Source organism: Tachypleus tridentatus, chromosome 13 (assembly GCF_004210375.1).
Source record: "Tachypleus tridentatus isolate NWPU-2018 chromosome 13, ASM421037v1, whole genome shotgun sequence".
Taxonomy (NCBI): domain Eukaryota; kingdom Metazoa; phylum Arthropoda; class Merostomata; order Xiphosura; family Limulidae; genus Tachypleus; species Tachypleus tridentatus.
The window spans coordinates 143,832,684-143,852,097 of NC_134837.1; positions in this window are offsets into that span (position 1 = coordinate 143,832,684).

Sequence of the window (19,414 nt, forward strand, 5' to 3'; positions counted from 1 at the left end):
GAAATGAAACCTCGGACTTTTGCATTGTACATTTGTGAGCCGATTGGCTGACACACTGGGAGATCATTTACATAGGATATTTCGATACTGAATTTAAGCAAATAGTACACTATTACGCTTAACACCGAGTTGCGAAAACGTAAAAATAAGGGTGGTTTATTGTTTCTTGTAGCATTCTCTGCGACGCCCGCTAGTACAGTCGTAAGTCTCCGGATTTACAATGCTAAAATCAGCGGTTCGATTCCCCTTGGTGGGCCGAGCAGATAGCCTTTGTGGCTTTGCTAAAAGAAAAACACACGCACACAAAGCATTCTCTGCACATAATACTTCCATTACATATGAAACTTTTAATTATTTGAAAATTCAGATTATGGATAAAATATTTGAACATTCTTCAAGAAATCAACTATTCACTTATCAATGTTGAACATACTTATTTTATTACTGTTAATGTTTATAGTTAAGTTGAAACATAATTATTGTAAAAAACAGCAAACACTATATATATTAGTTTGTTATAACTTAAAAACAAGCCGGAACAAAAATAAATTTACAAATTATAAATACAGAACGCTGCACTAATTAAAAAGATCCCAGGGTACAAACTATAATGTGGGATATAAAATAAGCCCTAGGTTTTGGAGGTGTCTCTGAAGTAGGGCCCACATTGCGGTGGAGATACACCATCTATCATTGTTAACTTCCATTCGCCATTCTCACATGAAGACATAAATTAAAGGAGTAGCAATAGGTATAGAAATAGAAATTAGGAGAGCGAATTGTGGGTACTCAAGCTCACAACATTCCACATCTACATCATCCCTTGGTGGCGATTTATACAATGCCCTCCCAAACTTTTTAACTTTATAAGATTTTAGAGCATAAAAACAAACGAACAAAAGTGTTAATACCCATACCAGCCGTCCTGAGGTAAATTTTTCCTTCAAGTGGGCTTCTCGTCATTACGAATTGACGTTTCAACCTTCACTGCTTTATTTTGGTGAGATACAAAACTGTCAATTCAACAAAATACGCCTGGCATGGGCAGGAGTTTTGAGGTACTCGACTCGTAATCTGAGGCTCACGGGTTCGAATCCTCGTCATACCAAATATGCTCGCCCTTTCAGTCGTGAGGGTGTTATAATTTTACGATTGGTCCCACTATTCGTTGGTAAAAGAGCAGTCCAAGAGTTGGCGGTGGGTGGTGTTAACTAGCTACCTTCCCTCTAGTCTTATACTGCTAAGTTAGGAACAACTAGCGCAGATAGCCCTCGTGTAGCTTTGCGCGAAATTCAAAAACAAACAAATCAACAAGATAGTACCTACAACAGCCAATAGATGACGGCACTATATTTTGGTATTTTATTCGTCTTAAGCAATTGTTCTCGATTTTAATTTTCGAACAAAGATATAACAACAGATATATTTTTTTTTATTTCATTACATACTTTTTTAGTTATCAAGCAATTAAAAATGCAAATGTAATTATCGCAGGTAATCAAATGTGTGAACAATGTGAATATTTATATGATATATTAACGTTATTTAAATTAATATCAATTTCGAATCAGAATTATTTAGATACTTAAGCGAAACGAAACCAAAAATCAACCTAGCAATCATTATAGACAACTGATATAGCTTCATGAGTTGAATACTCTGACTGTTAAAGAGAAAATCTATTACGAAAGTGTAATACAAAGGCTACGTTAAGAAATGAAAAAAAGGTTGTAGCATATATTTAAATAAATAATTATAATGTTAGAATACAGAATAAATAGTTGATTAAAACAAAACTGATAAACTAAAAGTCAGAGGAAAATGCTACAAAAGTCCAGTTCGTAAATATGTTATACAAAATATTATTTTTATCTTTATTCTTTGGGTAAGGCCCTCTCTATTGAAAATTATAATATAATTAGGCCTCAAGACAGAAAATTGAAAGTAAGTATATGTATATATATATATATGTCGTTTGTTTTTGTAAATATTTAAATTAACGCATTCAATTTAATTTTTTTGGTAAAGTTTGCAATTTTACAAAATTTTGATATATTTCCTAAAAATTAGCTAAAAAAACAGAAATATTAAAATTTGGTTTGGAAATAGGGAAGGAAAACGTTGTTTATTATATTGAGTTATTGAACAAACTGACAAAATATTCTATGATAAAATTCGAGTATTCAACTGATTCTCTGTTACTAATACCTTATGGTATTTGATCCAGGTGTGAATTTTTAAAAAAATAGTTTAATTAAAATGTGTTAGTTTCAAGTAGTTATATTTTTCTTTGGAAGAAGAATAAAAATTATATTCTATTCGAATTTAGTCAGGTTATTGTTTGTTCTTTAAAAATCGTCCTTTGAAAGTAAGGCCCATAAAGCTGTAAGGTAAAAGTTATTTGCTAGAGTCTTCCTTTAAAAAAAAGGCCCAATATGCCAGGGGGTTAGGTCACGGATTGAAATCCCCGTCACATCAAACATGCTCACACCTTCAGTTGTGAAATTGTTATAACATGATGGTGAATCCCATTATTCGTTGGTAAAAGAGTAGCCCAAGAGTTGGCGGTGAGTGGTGATGAATACCTGTTTTCCCTCTAGTCTTACACTGCTAAATTAGGGACAGCTAGCACAGCGAGCCGTTGTGTAGTTTTGTGCGACATTCAACATAAAGAAACAAGCCGTATAAACTGTAACTCAGATGTCATTGTGTATATCTTCCTTTGAAAATAAGGCACATAAAACTATGATTCAGGAGTTATTGTACAAGAGTCTTCTTTTAAAAATACGTTTTGTAAACTTGTACTCTAAAAATTATCGTGCCAAAACTGGTATTAATATTTTAGGACTGTTACTTTAACATCTACTGCAAGTATATTATAGATAATTACGAAAAACACGTGTTTTTTCTTTTCGGCGTGTGTAGAATATAGCTGTTTCAAACTTACAATAGATGGCGACAGGTTACAGAAATACATGTAATTTAAATATCTGAAACTGAAACCGATATATTGGTCCACGTAAAATTCAATTTTTTTTTCTCTTGTATAATTTTGGAGTAACATAACTCTCAGTACTTTAGGGATTTCACGTAAACACAGCATTAGTAAAATAAAATTTGAAATTTCCGATGTTTTCACTAAACTATTTACCTCTTGCTTAAACTGCTCACGGCGATTTTGTCAAACTTTTATTTATTTTACAAGCATAAAAAGAATACAGAATGAATAGATGTTAATTTTCAAAGAAATATGAATTATTATGCAATCAAGATTTATCAGTTCTAATAATCTCATAAAGGTCTGTCCACAGATAAACAACAATAAAAATCTTTAAAATATCTATTACGATTCGACCTTTATATTCCATTCATTCGCGTTATACACAGTTAAATGTAAATTGTGGACACACTACCATTTTGGCTGTTAGTAATTGTCTCCCTGTGGGACTGCGAGAAGTCTACTAACCTAAACGCTAAAATTTAAGGTTCGCTATCTCCGGCGTGGATATAACAAATAGCCTAGTGTAGCTTTGCTCTAAAACAAAACAGAACAAAACAACAAACAATTTGTTAATAACTAAAAGGAATGAAAAGTTAAGAAACAAAACTGAATTTCCTGTGAAGGTTTCAAGTCAACCTCTATTTACATAATATATTTAGTATCCACGTAACACCAAACATGGGCGCGTTAAAATGTTACGGTCAATTCCACTATTCGGTGGTAGAAGAGTAGTCCAAGGGTTGGCGGTGGGTGGTAATGACTAGCTGCCTTCTCTCTTGTCTTACACTGCTAAATTAGGGACGGCTAGCGTAGACAGCCCTCAGGTAGCTTTGTACAAAATTAAAAAAAAAACAACGAAATAAACACAATACATTTATATTATATTATTTACGTATCGAAGCTTCATTTGTAATTATATGAATTGTAAAAAACTTTAAGTTCAGACGTTCAGTGAGATAAAAACAAATTGAGATACTTGAGGCCAGTGAAAATTTGCATGTTCATAAGTTAAAAACAACATTCTAAGTTACTTTAATTTTTGTTTTTAAATATATTGCTAATGTTAAACATCCATTGCCGGGTAGTTTAGTGTTAGGTCTTCATTCCAAACTGTTTTGTTTTTACTTACACTAAGCTGTTTAACTGGTTATAATTGTTCAAGAAATTTACAAAAGTTAGCATGGATCCAAATATGATTAAAAATTATGAGCTATTGTTCAATGCTTTGATCTTAGCCACTCTCAAAAAGTTATAAGCTTCTAAGGAAAGTTATATTTGTTTCACTTCTGTAGTAGTTGCGAAAAGCAAAAACATAGAAACATCTCTTATAAACGTTGATGCGTAATGCTTACCAGTTAATTCCAACATCGTTTAAATAAAGATTATTACTATATTTCTCTTTATATTATCATTAAATAATTCACAATTTAAATATCCGAAACTCAATCATTGTGTAGTTAGATAGATAGCAAAAGGTTAGATAACTGAATATAACAAAACACTAAAATTGTCAAACATGTGAAATAAGACAAGAACTGATCGGCTAACGACAAATGATATTTCTGTAACTCACCATGGCTTTAGGTTTATTCTCATCATAGGTGATATGTAGAACTATAAAAAACAAAACGAACATATAATATTTATATATTATTTTTTCATAGCATAGAAAAGAACTTTGCTATAGGAATATAAACTAGAATATTTTGAATAGATTGTTGGAAGATAAATTTGAATAATTTATAACATTCTAGTGTAATAAAAACATTGTTATGCATCATATATAAAGTCATACTTATGTATCACATACGACATTCTATAGATACTTGATACCATAAAACATATCTTTAGGTGCAATTAACTCTTTACATAGACAAGGCACATTTTCACACGTGGTTGAACTGTGATTTCATTATACGTACTATATGCTACCGATAAAAATATTTTAAAAGACGATTATAGATGATGTTACTGTCGTTCCTAGATGGGGTAGGTCTATAATTACACATTAATTAATGATTTCTTAATTATTATGTTATACACTCATAAAAATGTAAAATAAATCCTCTTATGTGCTAGTGAATTTGATCCGTCTCTAACAATATAAATACAACATCAAATGTTTTGATTTCTGCGTGAATTTCGAATGTTACATATTTATAATTCAATACTGGCCACGTATTCTTGTGGAACTGTTTTTAATCTTTACCACACGTCAAAACCATTTTAAATCATTTCGTGTTTATTTTTAAAATAAACATTTATAGTCTCTATATTAAAGCTATGTACAATGAATCGAAGAAATATTTCTTTTTTCTTTAGATGCACAGTCATCTGTGGTCTGTCCACTACAGGAAATCAAATCCTGGATTTTAGGTTGGTAAGCTTAAAAGGCAGAAGATATTCAGTTAAGTGTTTAGGATTTAGGTAAATAACAATAACACTATCTTGGAATAAAGATAAAGTTACTATTCTAAACTTCCAGTAAAATACTTTAAATGTCGCAGGTATAGTAAATTCGGTAGCCAATGTGAAGTTGTTAATATTATACTAACATGGAATCCATAAACACAAGGTTTAATTCGTGTAAACGCATACATTTAGATATTATCCATTTGAAAAATATTTATACTGACTTACTATTATCGGCTATGTATAAACAGAAGCAATTCAGAGAACTGTCTTCGGGTTTTGATATATTCATTGCTTATACGAGTATTATAGCCATCATTCAATGATTTATTAACGGACCACAATAATGAATATGTTGAAATTTCCCGCAAAGTTGCACGAGGCTTATTTGCAGTAGTCGTTCATAATGTAGTTGTGATGGACTAGAGTGAAGGCATCAAGTTCGCACCACACACCGTCAATTCTTATGATATTATTTACCTGGGCCTAGTAAGAATGACGTCACAATATAACACCCTCACGGCTTAAAATGTTGTGAAGAGGTTTCGAACTTTCGACCCTCAGATTCGAGGTCAAGCGTCTTGACTACCTGGCCATAAGATATGCAAGTATCTCACTATTTTATATTACGAAACTCACTACTTATCCCAGTACTAAAGTTCTATAGGTTTTTCAGATCTGGTTTTGAGGTCAGTTTGTGTTTCAGCATTTCGTGAATAAATGTAAAAAACGAGTGATATTAAGTACATTTTTTACTTCAACAAGTAACAGTATTTCCAGAAGTGTTTCATCAACTGAGAGTTTCCTGATGAGCTTAAAACTTGGATCTCATAAAGAAGATCTAAATGAGATTTAAACTAAGAAGCATTAAAAACGCAACAACGAAATACAGTTAAACAATATTAATACGCTAGGTTAAACATAAGTTTTGAATGTACACATCATGAAATCATCATGTCTTTGCACTACACAATATTCAAATTTGATTAGAAACTGCACACAAGCATTTAATCAAAATTCTAACGTCCAGAACACTAATAACGGGCATGTCCTCCATTTACCGCAAGGAGAGCCTGGATTCTGCGTGGTATAGATGTCACCACATTGTCAATCTGCTTCTGGGGGATGATGTCCCACTCAGCCAGAAATGCTGCACGTAGTTCAGTTTGAGAGCTGGGGGCAGGATTCCGATGACAGATGCGCTGATCCAGAATGTCCTAGAGATGTTCAATGGGATTCATATCGGGTGAATAGGGAGGCCAGTCCAGAACATTCGCATTGTTCTCATCCAAAAAATTTGTACACACCCTTCCCGTGTGCGGCCTTGCATTGTCGTGCATGAAGGTGCACCCAAAGTGTGCAGCGACCTTGGCTGGTATCATCCCTGTCATTAGCACCTCGACCCCCTGATCTCTACTTTCTTGCAGTGAAAGTAAACTTTTAAAACCAGGCATTTTATAGGTTGAAGGAACAGTGTGTACCACATACAAAAGTTTCTCCATACTCTCACATTATGTATAACAGCAAGGAATGGGTAAGTTTTGACTGGTTTAAATACTCACACGTGATCACGCTGATTAAAATGATCTGAACTACTGAACTGTTTTCAGAGAAGGCTCACGATTAAAATCCAGGTGTGTTTGCACCGTTATTGATCAACCTGTATAAAACAACTCATTTTATTACTTGTGGCGTTTTCAAGGCCACTGAGTATAAATATATATATACTTTATCACGTGAATTTGGTCGTAGTTTTTAAAACTTACATAGTAAAATCGACATACATTAGCTTTACTAGATTGAAGTTCTGAATATTTTCAAAGATAGTGCATTCATGATAATACGCTGTACACCTTAGTTTAGTTGTAGAAGCAAAAAGTTGTAAGTTGGTTGCATTGCTTGCCAATTGGTTATTCCACTGTTAACATGTATGCATATTGAACACTGTATCTCACAAGCAACAATTCTGAGATTTTTATCATATAAGTTTATTCTCTAAAATATAGTAATGTAATACTAATACTAATTTTGCGGACAACACAAAGTTGTGAAGACATTTTATAAAATTCATTGTTAATAAATGACGAAATATAGGATATACCGAACTTTAGATGAATATCGTCTTGGCAGGTGACAGAACCATCGCCAAACCAGTGATAAAAAATAAATAAGTTCTACAGATAGAGAGCAACACAAGTTTCACATACTTTAACACTTTTATGCCATTATTTGTACATATTTCGTTACAGTATCTGCTAAGTTATACAGTATGTAACATAAGTTTAAATCTTAACATCTACATTAATGGGAATAAGATTATTCTATGTAGTGGTAGGTATAGATGTGGGTTGTATAAACTAGTAGTGGTAGTTATATATAGTTGTGGTTTGTATAAACCAGTAGTGGTGTGTATAAATAGTTGTGGCGTGTATAAAGAAGTAGTAGTGTGTATAGATAGTGTTGGTTTGAATAAAGTAGTGGTGGTGTGTATAGACACTTGAGGTTTTGTATAAACTGCTAGTGGTGTGTCTAGATAGTTGTGGTTTGTTTAAACAAGAATTTGTGTGTACAGACAGTTGATGTTTGTATATACTGTTGTGGTGTGTATAGACAGTTGAGGTTTGTATAAAGTGCTAGTGGAATGTGTAGACAGTTGTGAATTGTATAAACTCTTAGTGGTTTGTATAGACAGTTGTGGTTTATATAAAATAGTAGTGGTGTATAGACAGTATTGGTGTGTATAATCTAGTAGTGGTGTGCATAAATAGCTGTGGTTTGTATAAACTAGTAGTGGGATGTATAGATAGTTGTGGTTTGTACAAACTAATAGTGGTGTCTGTAGACAGTTGTAGCTTGTATGTATTGTTAGTGGTGTGTGTAGAGAGCAATGATTTGTATAAACTAATAATGGTGTAAATAGACAGTTGTGGTTTGTATAAAGTGCAAGTGGTATGTGTAGATAGTTGTAGTTTGTATAAAATAGTAGTGCCTTGTGTAGAGAGTTGTGGTTTGTATAGATAGTTGTGGGATGTATAAACTAGTAGTGGTGTGTATAGACACTTGTGGTGTGTATAAACTAGTAGAGGTGTGTTTTCACACGTGTTGTTTGTACAAACTGCTAATGGTGTGACTAGATAGATGAGGTTTGTTTAAACTGGAAGTGGAATGTGTAGACAGTTGTGGATTGTATAAATTGTCAATGGTGTGTATAGACAGTTGTGGTGTGTATATACTGTTAGAGGTTTTTGTTGATAGTTATGATTTGTATAAACTGCTAGTGATATGTACAAACAGTTGTAGTTTATATATACTGTTAGTGGTATACATGGAGAATTGTGGTTTGTATAAATTAGTAGTGGTGTGTACAGACAGTTTTGGTTTGTATAATGTAGTAGAGGTATGTGTAGACAGTTGTGGTTTACATAAAGTAATAGGGGTGGGTGTAGAGAGTTGTGATTTTTCAAACATGTGGTGGTGTGTATAGATAGCTGTGATGTGTGTAAACTGTTAGTGATGCGTATGGAAAGTTGTGGTTGGTATAAACTAGTAGTGGTATGTGTAAACAATTATGGTTTGTATAAACTAGTGGTGGTGTGTGTATATACAGTTGTGGTTTCTATATAATGTTAGTAGTGTGGGTGGACAGTTGTGGTTTGTATAAATTAGTAGTATTGTGTATAGATAGTTCTGGTTTGTATAAACTAGTAGTGGTGTGTATAAACAGTTGTGGATTGTAAATACTGTTATTGGTGTGTGTTCACAGTTCTGGTTTCTATATATTGCTAGCGGTGTGTCTGAATAGTAGTGGTTTGTTTAAACCAGTAGTGGTGTGTCTAGACAGTTGTGGTTTGTATATACTGTTAGTGGTGTGTGTTGACAGTTGTGGTTTGTACAATGTTTGCTTGTTTGTTTGTTTTTGAATTTCGCACAAAGCTATTCGAGGGCTATCTGTGCTACCCGTCCCTAATTTAGCAATGTAAGACTAGAGAAAAGGCAGCTAGTTATCACCACCCACCGCTAACTCTTGAGCTACTCTTTTACCAACGAATAGTGGGATTAGCCGTCATATTATAACGCCCCCACGGCTGGTAGGGCGAGCATGTTCGGTGCGACGGGGATGCGAACCCGCGACTCTCAGTTTACGAGTCACACGCTTTAACATGCTTGGCCATGCCGGACCAAATTAAGTTGTTGTTTTGAATTAAGGACAAAGCTACACAATAAGCTATCTGTGTTCTGCCCACCACGAGTATCGAAACCCGATTATTAGCGTTGTAAGTCCGCAGACATACCGCTGAGCTACTGGTGAGCACGGTTTGTACAAACTGCTAGTGTTGAGTATAGACAGTTATGATTTGTATAAATTAGTTGTGGTGTGTTTAAAGAGTTGTGGTTTGCATAAACTAGAAGGGGTGTGTATAGATAGTTGTGGGTTTTATAAATAGCTGGTAGTGTGTATAGACAGTTGTGGTGTGTATAGACAGATGTGGTGTGTATAATCTGTTAGTGGTGTGTATAGATAGTTGTGTTTTGTTTAAACTAGTAGTGTTGTGTGTAGACAGTTGTGGTTTTTATATACTGTTAGTGGGGTCTGTAGACAGTTATGGTTTGTATAAACTAATACTGGTGTGTGTAGACAGTTGTGGATTGTACAAATTAGTTGTGGTGTGTAATGATAGTTGTGGTTTCTCTAAACTGGTAGTGGTATGTATAGATAGTGTGTAGACAGTTGTGGATTGTATAAATTAGTTGTGGTGTGTAATGATAGTTGTGGTTTCTCTAAACTGGTAGTGGTATGTGTAGAAGTTGTGGATTGTATAAACTGTTAGTGGTGTGTATAGACAGTTATGGTTTGTATAAATTAGTAGTGGTGAATAGACAGTTTTGGTATGTGTCATCCAGTAATGATGTGTATAGACAGTTGTGGTTCGTATAAACTACTACTGGTATATGTAGACAGTTACGGTTTGTATAAACTGGAAGTGGTGTGTATAGATAATTGTGGTTTGCTTAAACTAGTGGTGGTGTGTATAGCCAGTTGTGGTTTGTATATACTGTTATTGGTGTGTGTTGACAGAGGTGGTTTGTATAAACTGTTTGTGGTGTGTATAAACAGTTGTAATTTGTATATACTGTTATTTGTGTGTGAAGACAGTTGTGGTTTCTATATATAGCTAGCGGGGTGTCTCAATAGTAGCGTTTTTTTTAACTAGTAGTTGTGTGTGTAGACAGTTGAGATTTATATATAATGTTAGTAGTGTGTTTGGACAAATGTGGGTTGTATAAATTAGTACTATTGTGTATAGATAGTTGGGATTTGTATAAACTAGTAGTGGTATGTATAGAGAGTAATGGTTTGCATAAACTAGAAGGAGTATGTACAGACAGTTGTGGGTTTTATAAATAGCTAGTGGTGCGTAGAGACAGTTGTGTTTTCTATAAAGAAGTAGTGGTGTGTGTAGACAGTTGTGGGTTTTATAAATAGCTAGTGGTGTGTAGAGACAGTTGTGTTTCCTATAAAGAAGTAGTGGTTTGTGTAGACAGTTGGGGTTTTATACTGTATTAGCGGTGTGTATAAACAGTTGTGGTTTGTTTAAACTAGTGGTGGTGTGGATAGACAGGTGTGGTTTGTATAAAATAGTAGTGGAATCTATAGATAGTTGTGGGTTGTTCAATCTAGTGGGGGTGTGTATAGACAGCTGTGGTTTGTATATACTGTTAGTTGTGTGTGTGGACAGTGGTGGTTTGAATACTGTTAGTGATGTGTATGGAAAGCCGTGGTTTGTATAAACCAGTAGTGGTATGTGTAAATAGTTATGGTTTGTATAAACTAGTAGTGACGTGTATAGACAGTTGTGGTATGTATAAACTACTACTGGTATGTGTAGACAGTTATGATTTGTTTAAACTAGTAGTGGAGGGTGTATATATAGTTGTGGTTTGTTTAAACGAATCATGATGGGTATAGGCAGTTGTGGTGTGTACAAAGAAGTAGTGGTGTGTGTAGACAGCAATGGTTTGTATAAACTGTTAGTTGTATGTATAGACAGTTGTGAATTGCATAACTGTTAGTGGCGTGTATAGACAGTTGGGTTTGTATAATCTAGTAGTGGTGTGTATAAAGAAGTAGTTGTGTGTGTGACAGTGGTGGTCTGTATAAACTGTTAGTGGTGTGTATAGATAGTTGTTGTATGTATAAACTAGTAGCGTTGTGTATAGATAGTTTAGATTAGTATAATCTAGTAGTGGTGTGTATAGATAGTTGTTGTATGTATAAACTAGTAGCGTTGTGTATAGATAGTTTAGATTAGTATAATCTAGTAGTGGTGTGTATAGATAGTTGTGGTGTGTATAAAGAAGTAGTTGTGTGTAGACAGTTTTGGTTTGTATAAATTAGTAGTGGTGTGTGTAGACATTTGTGGTTTGTATAATTTAGTAGTGATGTGTATAGATAGTTGTGGTTTGTGTAAACTAGTAGTGGTGTGTATAAACAGTTGTGGTTTGTATAAACTTCTAGTAGTATGTGTGGACAGTTATGATTTGTTTAAACTAGTAGTCTAGTGTAGTTGTGGTTTGTTTAAACTAATGGTGTTGGGTATAGACAGTTATGGTGTGTATAAAGAAGTAATGGTGTGTGTAGACTGTGGTAATTTGTATAAACTGTTAGTGGTGTCTATTGGCAGTTAAGGTTTGTACAAAGTAATATTGGTGTTTGTAGAGAGTTTTGGTTTCTATGAATTAGTAGTGGTGTGAATAAATAGGTGTGGTTTGTATAAACTAGTAGTGGTATGTGTAAACAGCAGTGGTTTGTATAAACTAATAGTGGTGTGTATAGATAGTGTTGGTTTGTATAAACTAGTTGTTGTGTGTATAGACACTCCAGGTTGGTAGAAACTGCTAGTGGTGTGTCTAGATAGTTGTGGTTTGTTTAAACAAGAAGTGGTGTGTGTAGATAGTTGAAGTTTGTATATACAGTTGTGGTTTGTATAAAGTACTAGTGGAATGTGTGGACAGTAATGGTTTGTATAAACTGGTAGTGGTGTGTATAGATAGTTGTAGTTTGTTTAAGCTAGTGGTGGTGTGTATAGACAGTTGTGGTTTGTATAAATTAGTAATGGTGTGTTTAGACAGTTGCGGTTTGTATAAACTAATAACAATGTGTATAGAAAGTTATAGTTTGTATATACTGTAACTGTTGTGTGTGAACAGTGGTGGTTTGTATAAACTGTTAGTTGTGTTTATAGAGAGTTTTGGTTTGTATAATTTAGTAGTGGTGTGTATATATAGTTGTAGTTTTATAAAGATGTAGAGGTATGTATGGACAGTTGTGGTTTGTATATACTGTTATTGGTGTGTGTAAACAGTTGTGATTTGTATAAACTACTAGTGATATGTACAGACAGTTGTGGTTTGTGTTTACTGTTAGTGGTGTGTGTTGACAGTTGTGGTTTGTATAAACTGCTAGTCGGGAGTATAAACAGTTATGATTCATATAAAGTAGTATTGGTGTGTGTAAACATTTGTGGTTTGCATAAACCAGAAGTTGTGTGAAAAGACAGTTGAAGTTTGTACATACTGCTACTGATGTGTATAGACAGTTGTGGTTTGTATATACTGCTAGTTGTGTGTATAGACATTTGTGGTTTGTATAAAGTGTTATTGGTGTGTATAGACATTTGTGGCTTGTGTAAACTGTTAGTGGTGTGTATTGACAGTTGTGGTTTGTATAAACTAATACTGGTGTGTGTAGACAGTTGTGATTTGTATATATAGTTAGTAGTGTTTGTAGACTGTTATGATTTGTAAAAACTGCAAGTGATATGTACAGAGAGTTGTTTTTTGTATACACTTTTAGTGGTGTGTATACACAGTTGTGGTTTGTATAATCTGTTAGTGGTGTGTTTAGACGTTTGTGGTTTGTATAAACTAGTAGTGGTGTGTATGGATAGTTGTGTTTTGTTTAAACCAGTAGTTGTTGTGTATAAATAATTTTGTTTTGTTTTAAACTAGTAGTGGTTTGTGTAGACAGTTATGGTTTGTATAAAATAGTAGTGGTAAATAGACAATTTTGGTTTGTATAAACTACTACTGGTAAGTGTAGACAGTTATGGTTTGTATAAACTGGTAGTGGTGTGTATAGATAGTTTTGGTTTGTTTAAGCTAGATGTGGAATGTATAGACATTTGTGGTTTGTATTAACTGTTGGTGGTGTGTATATTGTTTGTGACTTGTGTAAACTGTTAGTGTTGTGTATTGACAGTTGTGGTTTGTAGAAACTGCTAGTGGTGTGTGCAGATAGTTGTGGTTTGTAGAAACTGCTAGTGGTGTGTGCAGATAGTTGTGGTTTGTATAAACTGGTAGTTGTGTGTTTTGACATTTGTGGTTTTTATAAAGTGCTAGTGGTGTGTATAGACAGTTTTGATTTGTATAAACTGCTAGTGGTGTGTATAAACGGTTTTGATTTGTATAAACTGCTAGTGGTGTGTATAGACAGTTTTGATTTGTATAAACTGCTAGTGGTGTGTATAAACGGTTTTGATTTGTATAAACTGCTAGTAGACAGTTTTGATTTGTATAAACTGCTAGTGGTGTGTATAAACGGTTTTGATTTGTATAAACTGCTAGTGGTGTGTATAGATATTTGTGGTTTGTATAAACTGTTAGTGGTGTGTATAAACGGTTTTGATTTGTATAAACTGCTAGTGGTGTGTATAGATATTTGTGGTTTGTATAAACTGTTAGTGGTGTGTATAGACACTTGTGGTTTTATAAACTAGTAAGTATAACAGTTGTATTGGTGTTCGTAAACTATGGTGTACATAAAATATTAATTCGGTAAATTAAATGCCAATAGAGAAAACACTAATTGGTATTGTAATTACCACAATACCACATAATTTCATTTACGCGTATATTAAAACTGTAAGCAAGGTTGATTTGCATTTATTATGAACTTAAGACAAATTTAACTAAAAGTATAGTACAAATTGCACGCCCATACAAGAGACATCACTTTGAACTAAAGTAATTAAACTAATTATTTTGTAATGTATGAATTGCTTTTGTTCTAGGAGACTAACATTTGCTTTGCTTATATAAAATTTTAACTCGTAATCTACAGCAGTTTTCCTTAAGTTTTAAATTTGGTTTCAAAACACAAGTTCCGTGTTTTGGGCTAGGATAGTTGTTGAAATTTAAGTGTTTTGTAATGAAAACATTATATGAAATAGAAGCCAAAGTGCAACAAAGTTCTTGCTTTTTAACTTTCAAAAGACATTACATACCATTAATAGGTCAAGAAGAAAACAATAGGTGTTATCACAAGTTTTATGAGTTCTTAATGCATTTTCTCACGCCAGTTAGAGAAAGAGAGGTTGGCTAAAACATAGTACAACGAATGTCCAGTCTACAATGAAACGAGTAATTTACATTAAGAGAGGTAGTGATGACAATATATCACAAAAGCCACTTCGCTTAACCGCAAAAGGAAATCCAAATGAAACAAAAGCGAGTTTGAGGAAAGTTACGTGTCTCGGAATCATACACACTCGTTCCTCAGTGACTCCTACCGCTAGAAAGCGAGTTTCGATACCCGTGGTGGGCAGAGCACAGATAGGGCGATGTTTAATTTTGTACTTATTTCCAAATAATCAATCAATGGTATAGACTTAAATACATGAAATATCTTCTTCAGTATTTGCTTAAACTTATAGTGTCAAGCATCATACACGTGATAGAAGTGAACTCGACACAGAACGTTTAAAAATATTTTTGTTGCCATGTAATTTATATTATGAAGACGGGCTATGCCTTTCATATTAAATACAATCACTTCCAACTTTTCAAGGTATATGAAGAAAGAACCAAATATAGAATAACCAGTCAAGCGGTGTAAGTGTTATTATGGCAATGGTAGTTTCCGAAACTTTTAGTGAAAATTAATCAACAAATAAAATTTTTGTATTTGTAGTCATCTAAATAAATGTCTTTAAAAATATGTTTATGTATAAGCTCAGAGGTTTTCTAAATATCTGTGTCTTATGATAAAACTTACCATGAAAGAAGATGCTTATGACAGGTAAACTTGTTGAAACATCGTAATTCGTGTTTTTCTTGTTTTATTATTATTGTATAGTTATTCTAAAAGTATATTTAATAACAAGTGAAATATATCGGGAAATTAAATAATCAAATCACTGAGTTTCTAAGAAAAGGCACAGAAGAATGACAAAGGAGACATTCAGCAAAGTGTAATGAAACAAAGTAATTACGAGTCTATCAACACAGAATGTTTCTAAAATAATCAGCAGATTGTTATATTTCTTATATAGAAGCGATATTAGTAAAGATGGTTAAGTGAAATTCGCCATTTTGAAATTGTTTTAATCCATGTTAATTCTGAAAGAATTTCAAAGTTTACTACATTCCTGTCGACGTTAAATAGAGCTAAAACCTTAATTAATTATCTTATTATTCTGTTTTGTAGAAAGTAGAAAAGATAATAAATCTAAAACATTATAGTGTACATTCTTGAGACTTGGCGTCATTCTCAAAATATCATTACTGGTGTGGGCAACGGTAGCTCTTCTGTTTAATCGCTCGGTTTTTCTATGAACTATTTCGCAATGTGTATTAACATATTTATCTTTTTATTTCAAGCAATTTTAGTACAGACATTTCCTACGATTTTAGCAAATCTATTTTTTAAAAATTTTCTTACCTTTAAATTTGACAACAAGTATTTTGTGTATAATAAAGTAACTTATCGTTTACATGTTCGAAATGAATTTAACCATGCAAGGATTCATAGAGCAATATCATACTATGAGTGAACAATATTTATTACAAACTGCATTCATCAGACTGAAATTTTTATCCATTTTTATTTTTTTCTGTTCTGGTAGCGCGATACACATTCGTTCATCCTTTTTTTCTTGGACCTCTAATCCAAAGGTCCCGGGTTCGCCCCCCGGCAGGGATGACATTTGTTTAGCCCCCCAGTGGCTCAGCGGTATGTCTACGGACTTACAACGCTAAAAACTGGGTTTTGATACCCGTGGTTCGCAGAGCACAGATAGCACATTGTGTATCTCTGTGCTTAAATCTAAACAACATCATCCTTTTTTTTTATTCAAAATTTCAAGGTTTTATATAGCATAAAAATCACGAAATTTGTAATGAACTGTCAAAAACATAAATGAATGAACTCAGTATAATATCTTATTAGCGTAATGCGTAAAATTTCAAAGCAAAGATGTCAATGATGTTCTAAGTTTCAACAATCTTGAACTTTGTTCCAAAAAACAATAACAACAAAAAGCCTTGACAGTTATATAGTTTAACTCTTTACTCACGTAACTAGTAAGCCGTAACGTTCAGTTCAGATGCAAAGCTCAACTCTTTACTCATGTGAAGCACGGCATGGCTAGGTGGGCTAAGGCGTTCGACTCGCCCTTTCAACCGTGGGGGCGTTATAATGTGACGGTCAATTTCATTATTTGTTTGTAAAAGAGTAGTCCAAGAGTTGGCGGTGGGTGGTGATAACTAGTTGCCTTCCCTCTAGTCTTACACTGCTAAACTAGGGACAGCTAGCGCAGATAGACCTCGAGCATCTTTGCGCGATATTCAGAAACAAACAAATGCTCATGTGGTTAGCATCAACGTAAAGTTGAGATACATTGTTCAACTCTTTACTGATGGCTTAATAGTGAATTTAGTTTGTGTTCAGTAAATAAATTCACTGAAACATAGAGCAGATAAAATCTTAATTGAACGTTATTTTACATTTTAACGAAAACCTGCGTATGTAAAGATAAGAGCATAAATAAATACTGTTGTATATATTTAATACAACAATTCTCACTAATATTAATGTCAATATACACTGCTTCCAAAATTGTAAGGCTAATGAACATAAAGAAAAAAATATGCATTTTGCGTTGTTGGACTCAACCACTTATTTAAGTAGAGCTTCGAAAGATGAAAATAAGAAAAGGGGGAAAAAAAAACTTCTTAGCATTTAATAGGGAAAATGTGAACACTATGAAATTAGCCTAAATACTAGCTGGTCAAAAGTTTAAGACCATACCAAAAAGAAGTCCTAAACAGAGTAGGAAATGCCCAACAAGAGGTGTCGGTAGTGAGTTGCACGACCATTATTGCGAATAACTGCAAACATTCGCTTTGGCATGGTCGATATAACCGTTTGTAGAAGGCCAGCTGGAATGTTATTCCAAGTGGTGAAGATGGATTCACAAAGATCATGCACTGTTTGGAATTAAACATCCATTTCTATAGACTTCCCTTGCCACCCACCCCGAAACATTTTCAGTGGGGTTCAGTTCTGGCGAACACGCTGAATGGTCCAAAAGAATCACGTTATTCGCCATGCAAAAGTCCTTTGTCCTGCGGGTATTGTGGATTGCAGCGTTGTCCTGCTGAAATATCCAGTCATTTCCACACAAGAGAGAGACTTCAGTCAATAAGAATGCTCTCTCCAATATGCCAATGTGGCCAGCTGCTGTTTGACGCCTCTGTATAACCTGAAGCTCCATTGTTCCAAGGAAGGAGAAAGCACCCCAGATCATGATGGAACTTTCTCCACTGTGTCGTGTAGAAAATGTCTCCGGTGGGATATCCTTATCGTGCCAGTAACGTTGGAAGCTATCTGGACCATCCAGGTTAAAGTTTTTCTCATCAGAGAATAAAACCTTCTTTCACTTTTCTACGTCCCATGTTTGGTGCTTCTTAGCAAAGTTTAACCGAGCTGTTTCGTGGTCTGGAAGGAAGCGTGGCCTTTGAAGACGTTTATAGTTTTTAAAACCTTTCTCTCGTAGATGCCGTCTTATTGTTATTGAGCTGCATTCTGCGTCCGTAAGGGTCTTAATCTGGTTCGACGATCGGCTGGTGTCTTGCCGGACAACCCGTCGAATCCTCCTGCTCAACGCCGGCGAAAATTTCTTGGACCGACCACTTGAAATTCTCGTTCCGTATCCCTCAGGGTCTTTTAAGAAATTTGTAACAGCAGTTTTACTACGCCCAATCTCACCAGCGATGGCACGTTGAGAGAGACCTTGCTTTTGCAGCTCGATAATTCTGCCACAATCAAACTCTGTCAACGTTTTAGCTTTTGTCATGTTTTTACCCAATGTAACACAGGAGATGTCAGTGGGAGATGTTGACAACGCTAACGTTTGAACACAAATGACTAAATTTCGTTACGTGTTTACCGATTAATGCTTAGTTTCAGCATGGTCTTAAACTTTTGACCAGCTAGTATTAAGGCTAATTTCATAGTGTTCACATTTTCCCTATTAAATGCTAAAAATTTTTTTTATTTTCTCTTTTCTTATTTTCATCTTTCGAAGATCTACTCAAATAAGTGGTTGAGTCTAACAACGCAAAACGCATATTTTTTCTTTATGTTCATTGGCCTTAAAATTTTGGCCAGCAGTGAATGTGATGAATTATTAAACGACAACATTTTGTGATGATGGGTTTGAAAGGTATAATCGATGATCATATTTAGAATTGTTCAAAATGTTTTATCTTACTACATTCAAATTTCATCATACTATTAATGACGAGTTTATAAACAATCCTTTTTTATTTATATGCTGTAACATTGGATACTCAAAGGATAGATCACGCACTTAAGATACATGATTTGTTACTACCTTTATCAGAATGTCCCTCAGTAATCTTATAAAGTGACTGTTGAAATATTCGTCATATGAAGCAGGTCGAATCTTAGTTCAAACATGTTTAATTGTGGTTGGTCTTGATGTTTACAAGTTTTGCTCTAAGATGGTGGATGATGAACGAAACTTGAATAAGTGCATTTTGTTCTTCACTAGAACTGTTTAGGCTAACGAAGAAACACAGTCGCAAAGGATAAATTTCTCTATGTTGAAGGGCACAGGACTAATTTGCCGCACTCTACTCTAAAAGTTATTTTATATATGTAGGGAGGAAGACTTGTCCAACGTACGCCTTCTAACA